Below are 5,273 nucleotides of genomic sequence, written 5' to 3' on the forward strand. Positions count from 1 at the left end.
CGGGTTTGGCGCTTCTCGCTTGGCCGATAATGACGGAGCGAAGCCGGTAGGTGGCGCTGCCCCTACCTGTTGTATCACGGAGGAGCCGGTAGGTGGCACTGTCCCTGGCTGTTGTATCACGGAGGAGCCGGTAGGTGGCACTGTCCCTGGCTGTTGTATCACGGAGGAGCCGGTAGGTGGCACTGTCCCTGGCTGTTGTATCACGGAGGAGCCGGGAGATGGCGCTGCCCCTGCCTGTTGTATCACGGAGGAGCCGGTAGGTGGCACTGTCCCTGGCTATTGTATCACGGAGGACCCGGGAGATGGCGCTGCCCCTGCCTGTTGTATCACGGAGGAGCCGGGAGATGGCGCTGCCCCTGCTTGTTGTATCACGGAGGAGCCGGTATGTGGCACTGTCCCTGTCTGTTGTGTCACGGAGAAGCCGGTAGGTGGCGTTGTCTTTGGCTGTTGTATTACAGAGGAGCCGGTAGATGGCGTTGTGCCTGCCTGTTGTATCACGGAGGAGTAGGTAGGTGGCGTTGTCTCTGGCTGTTGTATCACAGAGGAGCCGGTAGGTGGCGGTGTCTCTGTCTGTTGTATCACAGAGGAGCCGGTAGGTGGCGATGTGCCTGCCTGTTGTATCACGGAGGAGCCGGGAGATGGCACTGTCCCTGGCTGTTGTATCACGGAGAAGCTGGTAGGTGGCGTTGTCTCTGGCTGTTGTTTCACAGAGGAGCCGGTAGGTGGCACTGTTCCTGCCTGTTGTCTTACGACACCAGGTTAAAGTCCAACAGGTTTTTTTTTTGAATCACTAGCTTTCGGAGCGCAGCTCCTTCCTCAGGTGAATGACGAGGTGGGTTCCAGAAACACATATAGAACAAAGAACAATACAGCACAGGAGCAGGCCCTTCGGCCCTCCAAGCCTGTGCCAGTCATGATACCAACCTTTGTCAAAACCCTCAGCACTTCCTTGTACCGTATCGCTCTATACCCATCCTATCCATGTGTTTGTTAATGTATCTGCTTCCACAACCTCCCCTGGAAATGCGTTCCTGTCACTCGCCACGCTCTGCGTAAAAATGCTGGCTCGCACATCTCTAATTGCCCCATGGACCTTAACCCTATGCCCCCTGGTACAGGAGCCCTCCACCCCAGGAAAGAGTGCCTACCCATCCACTCTATCCGTCCCCCTATTATCTTGTAGACCTCTTATCAGGTCACCCCTCATCCTCCACCTTTCTAATGAAAACAGTCCGAGTCTATTCAGCCTCTCCACATAGCTAACACCCTCCAAACCAGGCAACATCCTGGTAGACCTCCTCGGCACCCTCTCCAAAGCCTCCACGTCCTTCTGGTAGTGTGGTGACCAGAATTGTGCTGTCCCTGGCTGTTATATCACAGAGGAGCTGGTGTGTGGCGTTGTCTCTGGCTGTTGTATTACGGAGGGGGACACCAATATAGACAAAGTCAATGATGCAAGACAATGCTTTGAATGCAAGTCTTTGCCGATAATTAAGTCTTTACAGGTCCAGACGGTGTGACTGGGGAGAGGGATAATCACAGGTTAAAGAGGTGTGAATTGTCTCAAGCCAGGACAGTTGATAGGATGTTGCAAGCCCAGGCCAGATGGTGGGCGGTGAATGTAATGCAACATGAATCCAAGGTCCCGGTGAGGCATACTCATGCGTGCGGAACTTGGCTCTCAGTTTCTGCTCGGTGATTCTGTGCTGTCGCGGGTCCTGAAGCGCCTTAGAGAACTTAGAGAGCTTACCCTAAGATCAGAGCTGAATGCCCTTGACTGCTGAAGTGTTATCCAACTGGAGGAGAACATTCCTGCCTGGTGATTGTCAAGTAATGTCCATTCATTTGTTGTCGCGGCGTCTGCATGATCTCGCCAATGTACCCACGCCTCTGAGCCTGAGAATCCAAAAGCTGTTTTGCCTGCCCAGTGCCAGGGTTCGGGATATCTACTCGGCTGGAGAGGAATGTGCAGTGGGGGGAGGATCCAGTGGTCGTGATCCATGTAGATACCAACAACATAGGTAAGAATAGGAAAGATGTTCTGCAGGAGGAGTATGAGGAGCTTGGCAATAAATTAAAATGCAGAAGCTCAAAGGTAATAATCTCTGAATTATTAACTGAGTGCAAATTGGCAGACGGTAAATAAGATTAGAGAGGTGGATGTGTGGCTCAAAGACTAGTGTGGGGAAAAGTGGGTTCCAGTTAGTGGGGCATTGGCACCAGTATTAAATTCTTACAGGGCTTCACAGGGTAGATGCAGAAAGGATGTTTCCATTCGCTGTGGGGTCCAGAGCCAGGAGACACAGGGTCAGAGTAAGTGGCAGGCCATTTAAGACTGAGGTGAGGAGTAATTTCTCCACTCAAGAGTGTGGTAAATCTTTGGAATTCTTTGTCCCAGAGGCTGTGAAGGCTCAGTCATTGAGTATGTTCAAGAATGAGATTGATAGATTTCTACATATTAAAAACATCAAGGGATATGGGAATAATGCAGGAAAATTGTGTTGAAGTAGCAGGTCATCCACGATCTCTTTGAATGGCGAAGGGGACTAGATGGGCCGAATGGTCTACTCCTCTGATTTCTTATGTTCTTAACGTTAGCAAACTGGCTACTGACCATCTTCCTCCTGACTGTTGGTCATAACATGCTTGAGTGTCTGATCCTCCTAACCATGGCTACTCTGAGCCCAGGTCAGGCCATTTCTACTGTGTGGCCAGGTATTTGCTCTGACCAGTATCATTGAAAATTACTTTCAGAAAAGCCTGAACACCCGTGCTGTCTTCCTCAATCTAACAGCAGCCTGTGGCACTATTTGACATGCTGTTGAAAATATAGAGTCCCTGCTATTTTAAGCCTCTGGCTGAATTGTATTACTGTCTTGGGGTTAACGTGCTCACTTAGCTGACCCTGCCAGCTCCTAATGGTACAAAAATCAGTAATCTGCTCTGGCACCCACTCCTTTCTAACCCAAACATAAAGAACCTGTCTGTGAACAGATTGAGGAAATGAATCTATGCTGATGACAGTGCCTTTACTACATAAGCTAATGACTTCTTGGAAATCACACTCGGTATTGATGTGAAACCTATGTCGGTGTCCTGCCTGAAATGGCTTCTTCTACCAGATGCCACAAAGATTGTATTGTTGAAAAGAGAGACATGTTGTCAAACCTTTTCACTTTGCACTCATCAGGACAAACAATCACACGGATTTATACCAGTGGGAAAAGGGTAGTGATTGGTTGTCGAATCACCTTTGATTGGCTGAGGTGTTGCTGTGGAGAAAACAACAGGGAACTATTGGCTTCCCAAGTTCAGGCATAATTTTTTTTTAAAACGGCAAGACTTGAACATATTCCTTTTGTTTGCATTGAATGTCCTCCGTCTTTCACCAGCACAGTGCTACTGCTACTTGCAAACTTTCTATCATCCTAAATGGTCAAAAATGATGCTGAGCCTGTTTGCCTGTGTTATTACCTGATGTTAATACTGGACAAGTCAGGTCTCTGATATTAATACCGGACAAGTCACACCTCAGAGTGAAACCTGGCTTAATAGATCCTAACTTTCGTATTAGAAAAAGTGGAGGAATGTTACTAAACAAATTCACAGGAATTTGCTGATGAACTTTTATCACAAAGAATAAAATATTTATTAAACTTTGCGCAGGTCAAAGAGACACAGCCTGAGTGAGACACATCCAGAGTGGGAATTTGGAACTTGGTAATTTGGTGCAGTGAGGTCATTCGTTGCAGAGTTGCAGAAGGTGCTTTTTCCCTACTGTTTTGTTCTCTCTCTTTCTTCTGGCCTGTAACTTTTAATCTGCAGGGAGAGAACCAGAGAGCATCTGAGACCCTCGGAAGGTAAGTAAGTGATTTTTATTCATTTTAACTTTTATTACCCTTTCAAATTGTGTGTGTGTGGGGGGGGGGGGGGAACTGAAGTGACATCACATAAAAGCTGTGACCTGATTGGCTGGTTGGGAATCTACACTAAATTTAAAAATTAAGCATTGGTAAACTAATTAAACATAATTACTTAATTATAATTTAGAGGGGTATCTAAGCCAGAGATCGGAGAGTACTGTATTTAGCTTTCACATTTATAGTAGAAATCTAGTACTAGGAAACATATAGTTAACAGTAACATTTTTTTTAACTTTTAAGTTTAATTTACTAATTAATTGATGCAATGTCAATTAGAGGGGTGCAGTGCTCTGACTGTGAGATGTGGCAGGTCTGGGAGTCTTCCAGTGTCCCGATGGCTTCATCTGCAGAAAGTGCACCCAACTGGATCTCCTCACAGACCGCATGGTTCGGTTGAGCAGCAGCTGGATGGACTTAGGAGCATGCTGGTGGCGGACACCGTCATAGATAGCAGTTATATAAATGTGGTCACACCCAAGGTGCAGGCAGAGAAATGGGTGACCACCAGAAAGGGCAGGCAGTCTGTGCAGGAATTCCCTGTGGTTGTCCCCCTCTCAAACAGGTATACCCCTTTGGATACTGTCGGGGGGGATAGCCTATCAGGGGAAAACAGCAGCAGCCAGAGCCGTGGTACCACGGCTGGTTCTGATGTTCAGAAGGGAGGGTCAAAGCGCAGAAGAGCAATAGTCATAGGGGACTCGCTAGTCAGGGGCACAGATAGGCGCTTCTGTGGACGTGAAAGAGACTCCAGGATGGTATGTTGCCTCCCTGGTGCCAGGGTCCAGGATGTCTCCGAACGGGTAGAGGGCATCCTAAAGGGGGAGGGCAAACAGGCAGAGGTCGTTGTACATATTGGTACGAACGACATAGGCAGGAAGGGGCATGAGGTCCTGCAGCAGGAGTTCAGGGAGCTAGGCAGAAGGTTAAAAGACAGGTCCTCTAGGGTTGTAATCTCGGGATTACTCCCTGTGCCACGTGCCAGTGAGGCTAGAAATAGGAAGATAGAGCAGCTGAACAAGTAGCATAGGAGGGAGGGTTTCCGTTATCTGGACTATTGGGAGCTCTTCTGGGGCAGGTGTGACCTATATAAGGATGGGTTGCATCTAAACTGGAGAGGCATAAATATCCTGGCTGCGAGGTTTGCTAGTGTCACACGGGAGGGGTTAAACTAGTATGGCGGGGGGGGGGGGGGGGGGCATGGGAGCAATAGGTCAGAAGGTGAGAGCATTGAAGGAGAACTAGGGAATAGGGCCAGTATGGCTCTGAGGCAGAGCAGACAGGGAGAAGTTGCTGAACACAGCGGGTCTGGTGACCTGAAGTGCATATGTTTTAATGCAAGAAGTATTACGA

The sequence above is a fragment of the Scyliorhinus torazame genome, chromosome 11 (genome assembly GCF_047496885.1).
Source record: "Scyliorhinus torazame isolate Kashiwa2021f chromosome 11, sScyTor2.1, whole genome shotgun sequence".
Taxonomy (NCBI): domain Eukaryota; kingdom Metazoa; phylum Chordata; class Chondrichthyes; order Carcharhiniformes; family Scyliorhinidae; genus Scyliorhinus; species Scyliorhinus torazame.